This window comes from Eublepharis macularius, chromosome 5 (assembly GCF_028583425.1).
Source record: "Eublepharis macularius isolate TG4126 chromosome 5, MPM_Emac_v1.0, whole genome shotgun sequence".
NCBI lineage: Eukaryota > Metazoa > Chordata > Lepidosauria > Squamata > Eublepharidae > Eublepharis > Eublepharis macularius.
Window position 1 is genome coordinate 109453801 of NC_072794.1, and position 19576 is coordinate 109473376.

The 19576-nt window shown below is 42.2% G+C and overlaps 1 protein-coding gene across 4 annotated transcripts in view; it reads left to right on the plus strand.

Moving 5' to 3' along the window:
- The first annotated feature begins 1649 nt into the window (after positions 1 to 1649).
- The window catches only part of PPARD (peroxisome proliferator activated receptor delta), a 78818-nt gene continuing 60891 nt past the window's right edge, over positions 1650 to 19576 (plus strand). For 2 of the 4 annotated variants that reach the window (XM_054980722.1, XM_054980725.1), the window contains exon 1: positions 1650 to 1708. The gene's annotated coding sequence lies outside the window, so the exon portion shown is untranslated. Of the gene's footprint in view, positions 1709 to 2386; positions 2424 to 13374; positions 13437 to 19576 lie in introns of those variants that run through there. The other 2 variants (XM_054980723.1, XM_054980724.1) reach the window with 2 other exon arrangements.

Below are 19576 nucleotides of genomic sequence, written 5' to 3' on the forward strand. Positions count from 1 at the left end.
AGGGGGGTTAAGGTGAGGAGATTGTTCAATCCTTCACTTGCCCCCATAATCCCAGAAACAACAGCAGTCAAGCATAATCCCTACCTCGAGTAGCCATTGATGAACCTATCCTCCATGAATCTGTCTAATCCCCTTTTAAGGAGCCACCAGGATAAGAGAGGATAAGGTGAAAGAAGGGGAACAGGCTTCTTTCCCCTTTTAACGCACAGTCCCAAGATTTTCAGCTACTTCTTGGCACACAATCCAGCCATTAACGGTTAGGGTTAGTGTGACTGGCCCAAAGTCACCCAGTGAGCTTCCGTGGTAGAATGGGGGTTCAAACCTCAGTCTCTCAGGATCCTAGTCCAGTATTCTATCCCACCATACCACTCTGGCTCTCAAGGCATGCCAGCAAAACCTTTGCCCCTACATTTTCCTCAACTTGCAGTGCTGTTTGTTATATGAGATAGAGCAAGTATAACCTTGCCCCGCCATCTGCTTGAGGTCCAGGGGTATAAGCAAAACAGTATGCCTAGCAAGTAGTATCAAAAAAGTATCTCAACCAAACAGGAGCCACGGCTTATATAGAACTGAATCCTCTTCCAAGCAGTGGAGACAGTCATTAGGGCAGGCTATCCTCCCTACAGTGTTCAGACTTGAAACCAGATTGCAAAGGATCACTGGCTCTAGTGTATGAATTTGTTTATAGATTATAGCTAGCTCTTGGCTGTTAGATATAAGGGTGCATGGTGTGGAGCACTTGGGTAAAGAGAACTTCTGCACTTTCCAAAACCTTAGAATTTGGGGACGCCCAATGAACTTAATGGGTTGTAAATTTGGGACAGGCAAAAGAAACTAGTTCCTCACACAACTCATAATTAACATTCCAACGGATGTTTGTGAGGCCTGTAGCTGACATAACTTTAAGAGTCAGAACTGTGGAGGGTCGGTCCATTAACCCGTTAGAGGCAGAATGCCTTTTTATGCATTAGTGCACAGCAACAAAGGTTTTGGCCTCTGTGCTTTAGATGCTTCTAGTTGGTCACTCTGGAAAATGGGATACTGGACTATTGGTCTGATCCAGCACGGTTAGTCTTATATTCTCATACAAAATCCTTCCTACTGTATATAGATGGTTTCCGCCGCATAGATCCTAGTACACGATCTCTCCGAAGCTCTAGATTTTGCTTTATATTACCCAAACAATGCTTTCTATATGGGGCATATGCATAATTTGGACGAAAATTCCTGGGCTATGCAGTCCTTCGGCCGAGGCTGGCTTACTCTTTTTCGCACTAGCCCAACGTCTCTCCCTGTTTTCACCTGTCAACGAAACGGTTTGGAGCCGATTATGCTCAGGCGAAGAGCCCGGTATCTTTCCCCCAGCCTGAACAACCACCTCACCCCAACCCACTCTCTGATCCCTGCGCTCGGCCTTCTGCCAAACAATCCGCATTCGCTGGACGACCACCAGAGGGCGTTCTCGCCGCGGAAAGACGATACATGGACTGGGGCGGCCTCGGGCAGTCGTCGGGAAAATATGCTAAGACCGCCTCAAGCTGAGGGTTGGCCAATAGCGCTGAAGTGCGCGGTGACGTTAAAGTAAGCACGCGTGACGCAGTGGGGAGAGAGTAGTGCTTGCTGCAGTTGGGGCCGGCTGGGGGTTTTCCAATGATAAAAGTTCTGTGCCGAGTGCGGCGGGGGAGCGTGCGCGCTCCATCGACGGCAGGTGAGGTGCGGGGTGCGCGCTTGGGGCGTTGCCAGGAGTGACAGACCCCGCTTGGCTGGGGGAGCGCAGCGTCCCCAGTGAAGGGAGGTTGAGACGGGAATTCGCTCTTCCTCTTCCCGAAAGGGGGGGGGGGGCGCATGAGGGGAGGATCTAACGGGAAGGTCTGTCCCGTGTCAGGAGGAGGCCGTGTGGAGGCAAAAAGTCAACCGTATAAATAGCAGTAGAAGAACGACCAAAGCGCAGCTGCTGTCAATGAAGCGTTATGGGAGAAGAGCGCTGTAGGTCTTTCCAGCCGTCATTCTCGTCCTGAGTTCTGACGCCTTAAGAGCGAGGCAGCAGGATTTGAGTCGAGGGGCACCTTAAAGACCCAATAAGATTTTCAGGGTATGAGCTTTCCAGAGACAGAGAGATGCTGTATTTATTCCCTTCGAAAGTTTAATCACCGCTTTTCTTGTAAAGATTCAAAACGGCTTAAACAAATAATGCAAAGAGGAAATTTCTGTTGTAAGTTAATAAACCATGAATACTATCTTGCTGCTGTGACCCATTTCGTATTTCTTTTTTGTGGTGACTCTGGTAGTAGCTTCATTTCCTTGTAGTCTGAATGTCTCCAGAGATTCCAATTCCAGTATTGCCAGTCTCGTTAATGGTACTCACTGAACTTTTGCTTGTTTGTAGTGTTACCCTGAGGACAGAGTACACTGCAAAATCAAAGGTAAATGGGGGGGGGGGGGAATTGTTTCCACGGAGTTTTGGGTATAGAAGCATTTTTTTGACAGATATTCATGATACATTTCAAAATGTGAAGCCATTATTGCTTGGGAAGTATGGAGTGTATGGTTTTTTTTTAAAAAAAATTCAGAATATGTCAGGATTCAAAATATTTTTATTTTCCAGAGTGCCTGTTTTAGAAGGTTTTTTAACAGTAACTGGTTCCTGGAGTTCAATGTAGTTGGGGCGTGAGTTGTTTGACAACTTTCTAGTGACTTTCTGTGATTGAGGGTGTTGTCCTAGAGTTGGATTAAGTGTTAAGTGATGTGGGAATCGTTGGGGTTGCTGGTTGGTTTGGGGTGGCTTCCCTGACTCTGTGAAATGCTTCCTTTTAGCTTTCCACAGTCTCCGGAATACTTTGAATAAGATATATGTAATCTCTCAGTAACATGCCAGGAGAAGAATTGCAACCCCCTTTTCATTAAGAAAATGTCTTGAGCATGTGCAAAAGGCTGTTTCAGTTTTCCAAGTGCAATGGACTTCTCTGCTTCTGAAAAATTGCTTTGTGTTTTGAAAAATAAGAGATGATTTACATTGTATTTTGGGTATTCTGTTCAGTCAATGTTGGATTTTTTGATAGTTTATGCTCCACTAGCACCTGATTTATTATGTTTTATTTTACTGGATTCATATCTTATTGCCATCTGTTCATACTGAGTGTACCATAGTGGTTCCCACTTGGTTCTTTTCGGTTCCTAGAGAGCTTACAGTCTACTCTTTAACAATGCAATTTGAAGATCACTTGTCTTCAAATAAGCTCTGTTGAGTAGACTTCATTAGGATTCTGAATAGACCTACTAACAGACCTACTTAGAGTTGCAATGCTAGTAATTTTATTGATATAACAACAAAATTAAATAATAAGTAGCTTAATTCTGTCCAATTGAAATTGAATTGTATTTGTCTTAGCAGTTCCTGGTTCTTCCACCACATAGTTTTGTACAGTAGCTCTCATCACTTTTGCCTGTTAGAAATTCTTCAGAAATATTGTCTACAGTCAGATGTTTTTGCTTCAGTGTGAATTCATTCTGAGACTGAATGCAAGTTTGAAAAATGATCATCTGATTCAAATGTACTAAACTGTCTGGAGAGTGCTTGGAGAGTCTTCGTGGGGAGAATTAATTGGGGCAACTTTATGTGTTCAGTTTGATCATTTACAGAATGAGTTCCATTGTGAGGAAAGAAAATTGAAAACTTAATGTTTTGGTGATACTAGTTTATTTATAAATTGGCCAGAGGGAGGGGTTATTAAACAATGAAGTCCAAATGCATCACCAAAGGACAAGGGCCTCAATGCTGTTTCTTGCTAGCCAACTGCAAAAACTCACCCTCTCTTTCTCTTTTGTTGGCTTTATTCATGCTACTTGTTTCAGGTAGCTTGAAGTAGCCACCAGCCATCAAAGTGAGTGTCCTTTTACTATCAGACTATGCAAAAGCCTGAAAAGAAGATCTTTTCACTCTCTTTGATCCTGCTTAGCAACTAATTTTTAACAGTAATTGTGCTTTCGATTGAGTGAGGAAGTCCCAGTAATGTTGCCCATGACTTAGCTCACAAAAATGTGAACCAATGGGATGAGCCAAAGAGCTCTTTAACTTTTTAACTCCGCAACATGAACTGCAATAATAGTTTTGGGAAAGCCTTTCCTTTTATTATGTACATTGGCCTCTCACTTTGTCCATATACCAAGACAAAGGAAATAGTAATGAGCTCTGAAATGTGTAAGGGCAGAGTTCTGGTAGACTTTCTAGTGCTGTTCGCAGTTGGTGGGATGCAAGGGCCCTAGTTGTTCTGGAGAAGGAAGTTAAGTTGAACAGATTGGAGGCTAATTCTTGTATTGTTGTGAGCCAGCCTGAGCGTAAGAGAGAGAGAGGATATAAAAATATTACATATATAACCATGTTTGGGGCCAAGTGGGAAGACCTTGGCCCAGCCGTTGTCTGCCGTGAAACAGTATCTCATCAGCACAGGACAAAACTAGCTCTTCTTGACAGTATTGACTGCTTTGTGTTTATTAGCTGAATTGTCTGTCCTAATTCCACATGCAGCAACTGAAGGGGTAGACTTTTTTCACTTCTCAGTCTGGTAATGTCTTATAGATGTTTGTCACTTTCCAACATATATGTTAATTTGAAGTGAGTTTATTTCAGATGACTGAAGTTTGAATTTTGTTTAAATATATAGACTGTAAGTAATCACAACCTGGCTTGGCTCAGTTGTAGTGGCATGCCCTGGAGTCATATACAGTATTAGAGTTAGAAGGGACTACAAAGGTTGTCTAATTGAACCTCCTCAATGCAGGAAAAAGCAGCTGTCGTATCCTTGACATCCAATTTCTGCTTGAAGACCTCCAGTGAAAGAGAGTCCACTGCTTCTCGAGGAAGCCTGTTCCAACATGTGGCCAGAGTTGTTCTAAGAGCTAAAGTGGGTGAAATCTCTTATGAAGCTAGGGCATGGAGGAGAGGATTTAATTTAAAGCTAAAGATCCTGCAGTCAAATCTGGAGTTAAGTTTGCTTGGTCATATTTAATTAGACAATCATAAGAGCAACTGGGATAAATCGGTGCATTATAAGCTAATATGCCTAGAGATTTCAACATAACTGATGGAGAGAGTAAATCTTGATGAGCTAAGACATCTGACTGAGATTCGTTTGAAACATCTGGATTACTAAAAGTACATCAATAAGGTCAAGAAGAGTTTGCTCAGCCTTCACAGTTGATATTTCCCTACTAGTTCGTATTCCAACAAATTTTTGTGATTTAACATATCCTAAATATAGATGCGCCTTTATGTTGTCGGCACATCATAATGCTTTACTATCTGCAGTCGTCTCAGGAAGATATGCTGGTATTCCATAGAAAGAACATGCAATTGCAATTTTAATCGCATTGAATTTATTAACCATGTACTCTTATGCTGTCCTGAATTTTTAAAACTCAGACAGGAGCTGATTTTCTCCCCAATTAGTAAGGATTTTGCTTCTCCATCTGCTGAGACTTCTAGGCTACTGATCCCAAAGTAATAAAGATGGATGGGTTACATATAGGGTTGCTAGATTTTTGGCTGCCATTGTAGAAATATGGAAACATTCCAAAGCAGCTGCATAAACCTTAACATTAGATGGGTAGTTTTCTATTAATTGCTTAAATAGAAACTCTCAGTGGCTGTTCGGGACCACTGGGTCAAATGAACAGTAATAGAAAAGAAAGAATTTTAGACCAGGCCATGGGACGGTGATGGCTCTGGTGTCCCTAGTTGATGACCTCCAACTGAATATAGACAAAGGCCATGCTACATTGTTGTTTCTCCTGGATCTGTCTGCAGCCTTTGACACAGTAGATCACTCCATTCTACTGAGGGGTTTGGAGGCAGAAGTAGGTATCAGGGGATGCAACTTGGACTTGTTTAAATAATTCCTCATGGGACAAACTCAAAAGGTTGCTATTGAAGACCAGCTATCCTCAGTGTGGGAGTTATTTTGTGGCTTCCACAAGGCGCAGTCTTATCTCCTGTGTTATTCAATCTCTGTGTAAAGCCTTTAGGAGAACTCATTTGTAGCTATGAAATTGGATGCCATCAATATGCACGACACCCTATATCTTGTTATCCAAATCCCCTGGTGATGCAATAGAGTTAGAGTCACTGCTTGACAGCTGTTGTCAAGTGGCTGAAAGCAAACAAATTTAAATTGAACCCAGACAACATGGAAATGATGTTGGTTGGATGGAAAAGCAGAGATCTTGAAGGACATCGCGCTTCCAGCCTTTGATAGGGTTCAGTTAAAAGCCTAGGGTTTGTTCTAGATCCAGTGCTGCTGCTCGAGAAGCAATTAAATGCAGCTGCAAAAATGGGCTTCTCCCAACTCGGACTAGCCTGGAAAATAAACTCCTACCTTGACACAGCTGGCCACCTGGATTCATGGCACAGGAACATTGAGACTAGACTATTGTAATGCACTCTGCATAGACTGCTCCTAAAAGTTGACTCGGAGACTCCAGCTGATACAGAACACTGAAGGTCATTTACTATCAGGAGCTACACAAAACATGCATATCACTCCCATTCTGCAGTCGCTCCCTTGGTTTCCCATCAGTTACCAGGTTCAACTCAAGGTAATGACTATCACATTCAAAACCCTTCATGGCCTTGGCTCCTCATATCTGTGCAACTGCTTTTCCCCTTATGTTCAGTTTCCTCATCTGGATAGGGCCTTCTGCAGATACTGTCCTGCATTTGGGCAAAATCTACAGCTGCCCATACATGTACTTTCTCTGGTAGCCCCCACCTTATGGAGTGATGTGCTCGAGAAAGTCAGGAAAGCTCCCATTCTCCTAGCTTTCCCGCAAACTATTCTAAACAATTATTCAGGAGGGCTTTCTACCCTATAGAGCTGTGTTGTAAGAAGTAGCTCAAAAGATGCATTGGTAGGGACAGGGACTATATGCTGTGCTATTGGGCACTTTTTGCTGATCTAGACATGTGCCTACTAGGGAGTTTTCCATGTTGCTAAACATGCCATGTAAATTAGTTATGCTTTGTTTCAGAAAGATTTCATCTCTGCTTGGCTTTATTCTTGTTTTTCAGATTTTCTGTTACCATAACATATTGTATCTTTTTTTCACTGAATGACCAAGCTGTTGTTCATTATTATACTCTGCTCAGTAAAGTTTACTGAGTGAAGTTTACTGAAGTTTTGGGCCCCTTTAAGCCATTTTGGGCCCCAATTCAGGCCCCAAATGGCCAGAATCGGGCCTGAAACAGCCAGGATCCGGCTGCTGCCGGGTGGGGGAGGGCAGTGGCCCCATCCTGGCCTTTTTGGCCCCGATCCTGGCTGTTTGGGGCCCTAAATGAGCCTAAAATGGCAAGAACGGCCCTGTAATGGCCTGGATCAGGGCCTAACTGGCCTAGAACAGGCCGCTGCTGGGCGGGGGTCTGGCACTGGACTGATCTTGGCTGTTTTGACCCCGATCCAGGCCATTTTGGACTCTAAATGGGCTCCAGATTGCTAGGAGAGCTGCCGATCGAGGGTAAGTCGGGCAACAAAAGGTCTGGGCCCATTGTTGCCTAGGGAATCAATGGATCGGCACCAGCCTGTCTGTAATTGTGAATCGTTCACGAAGCTAATGAAACAGGCCAAAAATTCGTGAATTCCATGATAACCACGGCCCCGCAAAACACTGTTTCATGATACACGAAATGACCCCTTTCATGACAAAATTTGCTTCATATTTCGATTTGTGCCCATGTCTATTCAGGACATCAATGTTAAACCAGCATTGTGTGAAATAATGTCTGAATGAAGGACGCAGGTCCTATGGTTCATGATGCCTTGTGCTATGTATGTCTCATCTGTGTCAACCTAGAGCTTCCCCTGATTTGCAATATATGCTACCATGTATCATCAGTTCATTTATTTTTCTGCCTTCAAAAATATACATTCCATCTTTCTGCCTCAGGAATGACAGCAGCTGTTAATATATACAAGCACAAACATCTTAAAAATATGGATCCAGCATAGGAGAATTAGGCAACAACTCTGTCCATCAGTCAATCACTTTTAAAAACCCTGTTCTGTAATTTAAGATTGAGTAGGATAAATCAGTGCATGTGAAATCGAACTGAAATCTTTTGTAAATGTAAATTTTGTAATAGTCCTGCTTCTGCAGTACCATATGGATTTATTGTTAACAGTATTAGTTGCATAGTCCTAGATTAGTAGCGGGGGGGGGGAAGTGAGTTATTTACTCAGAACGTAAATCTAAATACAGATGTTTGCTGTATTGGATTCAGGTTTCTTAAATATTGGCACAGCTGACTGTTCAATTCATCATATGCTTGCTTTTAATCCCCACATCCTTATGGAATGTATAGAAGGATTTTGTGCTGCTTTTGAAAATGAGATACTATCAATGTAACCAGTTTATTTTAGGACATTTTTCCAGTGTGAAGATTAATTTCCACAATGTATGTCTTCTAATGTTTGAATGGCAGCACAAGTTTCTCTTATATACCTACATCATATATATAACCAATCATGGATACTTTTTTTGTCTACCTTCCAAACAGTGTAATGCATAAAGCACATTTTATATCATCTTTGTATCAGTCCACTTATTAATAAGAACTGGTGTTAGAACTTCTGTTGTTTCTTGAGAGCCCTGAAATTCTGCTTTTGGGAGGCAGTATGGAAACAAAACAGGGTGTTGCTGCGGGAGAACGAATCAGCGAAATTACTCCTCTGATCTGCTAGCAGAAATGCCTAGCACTAGCAGATAACTATTTCTGGATTCAACCTGAACAAAAGGACACTGGATTTCTAACTCTTTGTTCCTATTTTTAATTGCCCTTGGCTTTTGGCTAATTCTTTTTTGGACATCTGTGTCATACTTACTTGGAAGTAAGTCCTGATGAAATCAAGGGAACTTAAGAGTTCATTTGTTCATTTTATGCTCCAAAGTATTTGTTCTTTTTAATTTTTAATTTCCCTATTGTCAGAATGGAGTTCAAGGAACCTTACAGAAATAAATAATATTTCTGCATGAAATCAGTCCTATCATACTACCTTAAACATATTAATTGTAGTTATTTCTAGGAACTCTGGATGCCAGTATCAATAGACTATTCCTATGGGCTTTAGTAATTTCTGCTATGTTTTGCTCACTAACTGGGTGCATGTTGATATGTATCTGTATTAAAAAAAATTATATCCAGCACTATTAGTGCAAAGTGAAGTTTACAAGTTCTTATGTGTCTGATGTAGCTATTATTTTGTCTTATGCTAGGTAGGCATGCTTTAATACAGGTTTGGAAGCCACATACCCTTGTGCATCTATTTGTCATCCTTCTTCCCTGTGGAAAGTCATTTCAGGTTTTGATATATAATGAACACTTGCTCTCACTTGAAATGTGCTATTTATAGAGTTATTGGCATTAAATATGTACTCCTATATACTACTTGTGCTTCATGTTGTCTAACATGAGTCCTAGAATTGTGTCCTGTTTCAGCAGTTCTTCAATCCCGTATTGGATCCTTGCTAGTGCTATGTCTTTGTAAACTTGTATTCATTTACCCTATGACATTGTTTATGGAAATGTCCTTGATACTGTATGGAAATGCCTACCCTTGTCCTTACTACTGATTGTACTAATCTCACACTACATAATCTGCCTTGAGTCTCAGTGAGAAAGGCGGACTATAAATGACATAAATAACTAAAATAAATAATGATTGTATGCTTTTACTACTTGGAGGGGTCGTCTGCTCTGATCTCTGTTATTTCTGTGTTGCCAGGGGGGCTCACATGGTGGAATGTTTCCACACAAAAATACTTGCATGTGGCCTTCTCTCTTTTTCTAAGCTAGTCTCCTTTTTCGTGACATATGATTTTTTTGTACAATTTGTTGTTTTTAATGGAGGAGCAGACTGTTATTTAGGAAGACAGCTGTCATTTAGGAACACAGTCCAGGCACAGGCTATGATCACCTTAGTTGCAGTCTGTGATAACCAAACCTTCATATTAGTTGTACAGTATAAAATGGTCAGCAAACCATAATAATCAATGCTTTTCTTTGGAAGTTCTATTTTTCTGGGTCTGTGATGCACTGTTCTTGTCAGTTAGCCTAAGTCTGTAATGGGCAGTCACAGAATAATTAGGGGCAAACCAGACATTGCACGTTAGGTCATGTAAAAAAGTCCAGTACCTTTAAATGAACAGCAGCCTCGCAGTGTTGTGCTTTAGAATGGAGAAGAGATAAAGGAATTTAAGATCTCGGGGCTAGACGTGGTTGCTGACGCGTCCGTCTCCGACTGCTCCAAGAAATTGTTGCAGTTGGAGATGAAATGGATTTTTGAATTGAAATCTCTGGCCCCGCAAGGTCTGAACAACGAAATGGACCTTTCCTGCTTTGTTGGGTAGAGTGATTTAGTGTATGTTCTCCACTATATTTTATCTAGGGCCACATAACATTAGGTTTTATGAATAGGTAACAGGGTGAGTTCCCTTTTAGAAATGGCGAGTTTAGAAGCATGTGACTTTTCGGCTTTTCATATAGAGGATTTTGTTTAGCACGTCACGGTCTGTTAATTTTACTGTCCATTGGAGTGTTGTGGGAGTAGGAACGCTGGTGACTGGTGACTAGCGAGTAAGTAAATTATTGTTAACATCGACTTTTACTTTGTAACTTTATCTTAACTCTTCATGCTGTAATTATTGTACTTATATATATTTTTATACTGTAATTATTGTATCAAATGTTTTATTCCAGTCCATTATAAGCTGCCCAGGAAGAAGTAGATCATGAAACGGGAATTGAAAATTGCAGGCTAAAGCCCGTCGGCAAACATGCCCCTTGGCACCTTTATTTCCATCTTGGACTGTTGATCACCCACTAGGATATGCACCTTCTAGTACTCTGCTTTCTTCCCCGTTGGACGACTCATTAGAGTTGAATTAATTTGTGGAAATTGGACAGACAGACTTGGGACAGTTAATAGTCATTGCATGTATTTATTTATTATTAATTTATTGACTGGATGTATGTTTTTGCACTTTGCACTTTTGCACAATATATACTTTACAAGATAAGTATTGAATATTGTATACTGTAGTCTCCGGTTTGGTAACAGAATAATTAGGGGCAAACCAGACATTGCACGTTAGGTCATGTAAAAAAGTCCAGTACCTTTAAATGAACAGCAGCCTTGCGGTGTTGTGCTTTTGAATGGAGAAGAGATAGATAAGTAGTTGCTTTACTTTTTTGCCACTGGCCAATTTCCATCCCCAAGTCACTCTCACCAAAGTATCTCCCCCTTCCAATCAGGATACATGTGTATCCTTATCTGTATAAATCAGTGAGTTGGATCATTTGGTTACTTGTGTTTTCTAATGCTTCTTGTTAGGAAAGAACTTTCAGCCACATTTCCTGAAGTAGGGAAGAGCTTCTCTTATACTGATGGGAACGTATTGTTAGCTTTATTTTGGAAGATGCTCTAACTAGATTGGTTTCATTTAAAAATTACAGTTCCATGACTATTAACTGATAAGTTTATTTTTGATCTCTCAACCCTGTGGCACTTTTTCTAAGGAGAAAATGGTATGCATTTCTCCCCTAGCATACTTCCTCTAGGACTCTAATATTAATTTTTTTGTTTCTAGGGCAGTACTTTCTTGCTGAAAATTGTATGAGAAATCTTGAGCATATTTTTCAAATGTAAGGTGGAGAGGACATAAAACTAGACTTCATTCTCATGTTGACTAAATCGTGGGACATCAGAGTTCCCAGTTGGAGAAGTTTCCATATAAAATGCACAAGGACAGGTATAAATGTTGCCCTGCCTGCACCAATGTCCAGTCCACTGAGACCTGTTTTTACTCCAAAAATAACGCTCCCCCATGCCTAACTCAGGTTGATTTCTCCCATGGCGATAAGAAGCTTTTGAGCCCCCCCCCCCTCCCAGCTGCTTCTCCCCATCAGACCATCTAGCCTTGCAAGTTCTATACAGGCCAGTTGCCCTGCTCGGTTGGGGCAAACCTGTGGGAACGGAGTCTGCAGGGAGATTCCTTCTCCCCCCCCCTTACCATATTTTGGCTTGGATGGAGGAGGAGAAACCTGACTTGAGCTGCATAGTTTGCTTCTGAAATAGCTGGTTACAGAATGGCCAAGATTTGCCAGTCTAGCTGGCTGCTGCCATCTGTCCTCGATATGGTAAGTCAAAGGGTATGGGTAAGGTTTATCAGGATCCTTTTCTCCATGTGTTCAGGGTTGTTGTTCACCTCAGCCTTCTCATGTAAATGGTGGGTTGGGCCCAGAACATTGTAGCATTTGCCCAGATGTAGCAAGGGTCACAATATAATAATCCCTCTTATCCTGACTGAATCAATCTGGTATGGAAACAGAGGCACAGAGAAGAGGTCAGTTGACTTGCTCATAGCCAACAAGATGCTTGATAAGACTCTTCAAAGTAAGATTGTAAAGTTCAGAAGATTTCTCTCCCCCTACCCCCATGCCATACATGTTTGTTGTCCAGGACTTGCTGGAGAGGAAGCATTAGAAAAGAGCATATAGTTGGATCCTAAAGTCTCTGGAATAATCACAATCCTGTTATAGTTTAAATATGTTTGACCAGAAAACACTACAGGGTTGCCATAAGTCGGTTGCAACTTGACAGCACTTTCCACCATGTAAAACTTAAAAACTCTTCCGGTGAAAGGGGCAAGAACAAATTACGTTCATACAATGCAGTCTGGTTCCTGTCTGTGATCACTGGTTTTATTCAGAGTTGCATTCCCTTACTGCTGGTTCATTTTTGTAGTTGTGAGAAGTCTACAAGCCTTATAGTGCGTCTGAATGAGAGGAAACGGGAGGGCTTGTTTTGAAACTTGCCTGCTTATCATGCTTGTGGCCTTGCTGAGGTTTTGGTGCATCAGCAGGGAGTGGTGCAATGCCTATGTGACTTCGTGGTGAGAAAGCAGCTTCAGACAGTTTTACTTCTCTGATTTTTACTTCAAAGGCTATTCTTGGGAAGTCTGTAAATCTGAAAAAAAAAAGCCCGAATACGTATACAAGCTCTGAGTCATGCTGGAAAGGCTGCTGCTTCCAATCAAAAGAGGAAGATTTTTGCAGCCCGTCATCACATGTGTCTGAATAATTGGCAGTAAACACAATCACTGGCTTTTCATTGGTGCTCTGTTCACTTGGCTGGAGCAGCACTTCATGTGCAATGCTGTTCTAAAAGTGTACTGAGAAAGAGCAAAGAATTTGAGTGCAGTTGTAAGTTGTCTGAGCTGTTTTGTTGGCCAGCAATTCAATAAACATTCGGAGCAGATGACACTTGCAGAGGCGGAGCAATAGAGTAGTGTACAACCCAACCTCGTCTGCTCTCTTCTGATGTTACCAGCATATGTATGGTGATAAAAAGCTCAGTGGCTGTTTCTTTGGCTGTTGATTCTTTTTGTGGGTGAGTTGCTCTTTTCCATGGTTTTATCTATAGTACCTGGAGGATGTGGACAGGAGGGTATCCAGAGCACTGTACTGTGAAACAGAACTACTACTTAGAAATAATAAAACCTTAACTGTTTTTCCTCAGTACAGTACAGGAAGCTATGTGCTACGGTCTAATTCTGGCTGTCTTTCCATGATTTACACTAATGACTGGCAGGAACGGCCCTGATCTAATCCCAGTTCTCTTGTTGGAATTGTGGGACTTGGAGTAAGTCCTCTCTTAAATATATTTGATTGGTAAGGTTGTAAAAGTGTTCAGGGAGAATAGTTCAATATGTTAGTGTCATGGATCGTCTAAGAATTCAGGTATATATTTCACAGCGCATCCTTTTTTCATCCCCCCCCCCCACTTTGCAACAGCAAAACATATGATACAGTTTTAAAAAACAATTAGTCTTGATTACAGTGAATAGGCTGTCATGAGTATAATAAAAGCTAGTTTTCTGTAGCTAGAAATATCTCATGCCTTGAAAAAATGACTTCTCAGCTAGTTTTGAAGTGCAAGGAGTGGGTCACAGATGGAGCTGAAGAGCAGCAAGATGTATTTATTTAAAATGTTTCTTTACTGTCTTTCCCATGAATTATAGTGAAATGTCAAAACAACATATAAAATGACACCCCAATCAGAATCTTAATTACACTTCCCCACTGCAATAATTAGCACATCAACAACAAAGGCAGTCAATCCTATAAATTTGACAGTTTCCTGATGACTATCAAAAAATGAGCTAATCTGCCTGGCATATCTTTCCAAAGGGCCCAATGATGACTTTAAAGTATGAGACTGGGCCAAAGAGGCTCCCAGAGGAAAGCAAGAGCTACTGAGGGGAGCATAGGTTCATACAGAAAGGCATGGTCCTTCAGAGTTGACTGAAAATGAGGCATACTGAGTTACTTTCCTTAGGTACCTGATGCAAGAAGTGGTGGTTCTGGGCTCTGATTCTACACCTGTAAATAAATTGAGTACAAAGTGAGACCAGGTAGTGCTGCACCTGGACGTTTCACTGTGTGTTGAAGCAGGGAGCATAGAGCATTATTGTTAGTTTCTTGGTGAATAAGTACTTGATGCTACTTAGCTCTTAGGATAAAACATTTGACTTTTACAATGGTAGCATAATATGACACCTAGTGTGAAACATATGTAGGATTTCAGAAGCCTGCACTATTTTCTTCTTTTTTTATAGCCTCAGAATCTGTCTAAAATGGAAAAGCAGTGAAACATTGCAAACAGATGAGCAAGATTCAAGTCCAGTAGCAGTTTAAAGACCAACAAGATGCTCCAGAATATAAGCTTTCAAATCAAACTCCTTTTGTCAGATAATGGTATCTGCTGAAGAGAGCTTCTCTCTTGAAAGCTTGTACCCAGAGAAATCTTATTGGTCTTTAAGGTGCTAGTGGACTTGAAACTTGGTCATCAAGTGCAGACCAATATGGCTACCCACCTGAAATTAAAAACAGACTTGGTAGAAAATCCGTTGTTTTCATTATGCAGTTTTGCAGGCCCAACAGGAAAAAGTGCTGATGAAACATCAGTTTTGATACGTGGAGGCATTATTGTTATGGTGGATGCTGTGTTTAATAGCTCATGCACCAAAGATATCTTGAGCATTCATTAGAGTACAAATGCTAAGCAGTTATCAGGACTAATATCTTGGGAGGGAAGAGTGGGAGAGAGTTAAAATTTAAAGAATGAAAGTACTGTTTTCATAGATTTGATTTTATATTCCACATATATTCTGGTCTGAGGCTGGGATAAATGTAAAACAGAATTGCATTTACATGTAATTTACTGTTATTCAAGTGACTTACTGTGTAATTTCATATATGGAATATTTCCGACAGCAAAGTCTTCAAAAATGTACTACAGTGCAAGGTGCTAATCTTCCTCCATTCAACTGATATTTTTGGTAACAGTTTCTTTATTTCATTTTTTATTTTATTCAATTTTTCATTTTATTCCATGTATAGCCCGCCCGCCCTGCAAGCAGGCTCAGGGCGGGTCACAACAATAATAAATCACACAGGATTAAAATACAGATCAAACAACAATAAATCACATAAAATCAGTAAGTAAAAAGGCATATACATCAGATCCAAAAGGCCGTAACAAGCCATAAAGTGCAAGCAGTAAGACAGATCTAGTAGTCACTGCTGGGCTGGCATAACATGGAGGAGCATAGGTAGAACAAGGATAGAACATGGCAGTCACACGGGAGAGCACTCCTCTGTAGAGCCAACCTGGCCATTTAGGCCTGATCCGGGCCATTTTGGGCCCAAATTGGGACAAAAAGGGGCCAGAAATGGCCCGAATCAGCCTGGAACGGGCTGCTGCTTCATGGGAGAGCACTCCCCCGATGGGCAGCAGCCCAATTCTGGCCTGAACTGGGCCCAAAATGGCCAGGATCAGGCAGCTGGGGGGGGCAGGGGAGTGTTCCCTCATCCGGCAGAGGCCCAATCCAGGCCATTTGGGGCCCAAAATGGCCCAAAGGAGCTCAAAACCACCAAGATTGAACTGCTGCTGAGTGGGGGAGTGTTCCACCGCCCAGCAGAGATCTGATCCTGGCCATTTTGGGCCCAATCCTGGCCATTTTGGGCCCAAAATGGCCAGAATTGGATCTCTGCCGGGCAGGGACGTCTTCCTCTGCCTGTTAGGGGCCTGATGCTGGCCTGAATTGGGCCCAAAATGACCAGAATTGGGCTGCCGCCTGGCGGGAATACTCTTTCCCCGCCTGGCAGAGGCCCAATCCTGGCTGTTTGGGGCCCTAAATGGGGCCCAAACAGCCCAGATTGGGGCTGAAATGGCCTGGAATGGGAAGCTGCTGGCAGGGGAACCCTCCCCCAATCTGGGCTGTTTCAGCCCCGATCTGGGCTGTTTTGGGCACTAAATGGGCCCCAAATGGCCAAAACGGCCTGGATTGGGACAGAAACAGCCTGGACTGGGTTGCTGCTGGGCAGGGGAACCCTCCCCTGCCCGGCCACAGCTCGATCTGGGCCCAAAATGACCAAAATAGGCCCTTTTAAAGATACCTGACACCAGTCACGTGGGTTTTTTAAAGAGTGCCAGAATGCCGTTTGGGCATTCCAGCTAAAAAAAGACCTTGCGACACCTCAGCCATAGACCTGGTGGAAAACTATCTTACAGGCCCTGCAAAACTGTAACAAATCCAGCAAGGTCTGGATCTCCAGTGGAAGAACGTTCCACCAGGCTGGCACCAGAGCCAAAAAAGCTCTGGCCCTGGTTGGGCTAGACGAACATCCCTTGGGCCAGGGACCACCAGCAACTGCTTATCTGCAGAGCACAAGACCCTCCGGCAGGCATATTGGGAGAGGTGATCCTGTAGGTATGTTGGTCCCAGTCTGTTAAGGCCCTTAAATGTCAAAACCAAAACCATGAACTGGATCCAGAACTCAACTGGGAGCCAGTGCAGCTGACATAGTATTGAATGGATATGTATCCTAAACGGTGTCCCTGTAAGGGATACATGCCACTGCATTCTGGACCAGCTGCAATTTCTGGGTCAGGCCCAAGGGCAGCCCACAATAGTCCAACCTGGAGGTGGCCATTGCATGGATCACCAAAGATAAATCCTGGGAGAAGAGAGAGGGTGCAAGCTGCCTGACCTGCTGAAGACAAAAAAATGTAGACAATCTGGGCCTCCATAGAAAGCGTGACATCCAGGATCACGCTCAGACTCTTTACCATCAACATAGGCATTAACTGCATTCCGTCAAGGGTTGGGAGCCAGATCCCTGAACTCATCATTGCATGGCCCAGATGCAGAACCTCCATCTTCAGAGGATTTGACTTTCAGCAACTCTTAGTTATGTTGCCACGGTGTCCAAACCCCAGATCAGGGTATCTGGTGCAATGTCCAGTTGGCCATCCATCAACAAATGGAGCTGGGTGTCATCAGCATACTGGTGGCAACCCAGCCCAAAACTGTAGATCACCTGGGCAAGGGGGCATATATAGATGTTAACATCAGGAAGAAAATCGCCCCCTAAAGGATGCCGCACACCAAAGGGTGGCATGCTTCCCAAAGGGGAAATGGATCCAGGGTAGAGGAATCCTCCAAGAGCACATGGAGCTGTTCAGCCACTGCCCTCTCAATTACCTTATCCAGAAACAAAAGATTCAAGATTCAGTTCCTTTTTCCTGCTAGGGAGTGAGGAGAGCTTCAGCTTCTCTCTTCAGAGCTAGAATTTTTGCCTGTGGAACAGAAAAAAGTGTGTGTGAGAGAGCTATTTTCTTCCAATGCTTCATCTTTTGGGGGGAGGGATCAGTTTTCTTGATTAAAAAAAAAAACTTTGTGGCATAGTATAGAGTCTCCACAAAGCTCGTGGACCATGGGGACAAAGTGGCCAATCAGAATGTCAGGTGATCACTGTCTTCATCCACTCTGCCTAAGGATCATAACATGGAGGCCTGCCAAAGGCTTGTTTCGGCAGTGTATTCAGCTGTCCATACATTCAGATTAAAAACTGAAGAATAATTTTAGCAGCCACCAGAATGGTTTCATAGGATCTACTTCTTGTTGTTTCTTCTTTCTCTTTGATATGTGTTACTCAGGAGAAAAGTATGATAGAATTGTAACATGGAAATTAATATTTGGGCTGTATTCACTTGTAAATCAGTCTAAACAGATGACTATATTGTAACTGCATGACCTCTGTATTGTTGGCACTTACTGATGTATCCGCTCAGGGATTTTTTTGTCCCCATGTGACCTTCATGTTGGCCAGAGAGCTCACTTGAGGGTGGGATGAAAAAGGTGGTGGGGAGTAATTGTGCTGCTTTTCAGATGGTCTGATATGGTTACATCCTGGATATATTTTTAGAATTAGGAATAAGATATGCATGAGTAATTAAGAATAAATGTTTTATCTACATAAACTATGGCTGTGTAAGTCTCACCTGAAGACCAGTGTTGGCCCTTTTTACTGTTTGCTTATATTTCAGTCACACATTTCAGAACCTGCTTTGGCACTTCAGCTGCTCTAGCATATTTCTTATTTGGAAAGCAAAATCTGGTAACACAGTGCTTGAGGACTGTGTTTCTGTGGCAGGAACAAATTGACATTCCCATGAGAAACGTAAGAAGCTGAACATCATCAATAGAACTGATGTAATTGCTTGCTCAGTTTTTAGTCTCCTTTATCAGACAGTTTTTCATAATGCTATTTAAAATCTCACTTTTTTATCCCACCTTTCCTCCAAGGAGCTCATAGCAGATATTTTGGCCCAAAGTTGTCCACTGAATGCCCTTCTGAAGGAAGATTTACAAACTGGGCTGTTTCCACACGGCTTACCTTATTCTGCAAAATAGCGAAATCTCGCAAGAAGACGCGATAACAGCGTCTTCTCACGAGATTTCACGCGAGATTTCGCTATTTTGCAGAATAAGGTAAGCCGTGTGGAAACGGCCCTGCTCTGTTAGGCACAGATCTGTGTGGCCTTTTGTCATCTTGTTGTGCTTCAAACAGGTGCTCCCAAAATTGGTGTTAACAAAAGGCACAGCAGTAGAAAAAAGCAATAGTCCAGTTGTACCTATAAGACTAACAAAATTTGTTGTAGGGTATGAGCTTTCATGAACCAGAGCTCACTTCTTGAGGTATCTTGCTCTTTTCTACTGCTACAGACAAACATGGCAACCCCTCTTGATAAAAGGCACAGCATTGTGCTTGAATTGATAGGTTGTGCCTAACTTGAATGTGCAATTTTTTCTTAATTTAAAACAGTTGCTACCAAAATTATCCCCCCTAAACTTGCTTTTACTTTTGTCAGCACTGATTGAATCCAAAGAATTTTGCACTTAGCTTTCCATTATAAACATTTTAGATTTCCTTATAAAGGGTTAGATCCTGCAGCCCATCAGCAAAAGAGGCTGAGATCATCCCTGCATTTCTTTCCCACCCCAGCAGTGCTTTCTGACCTTGGAAAAAGTTGTTTCTGGGATTGGGGAACACTATGCAGATTGTGAGGCTGCAATGAAGCAGGGACAAAAAATCAACCTTCTTGACTCTTACATGAGCTCATCCTCATTTACAGAAGAAGGTAGAAATTTTACCTTCTTCCCTGTCCGTATTGCAGCCTCC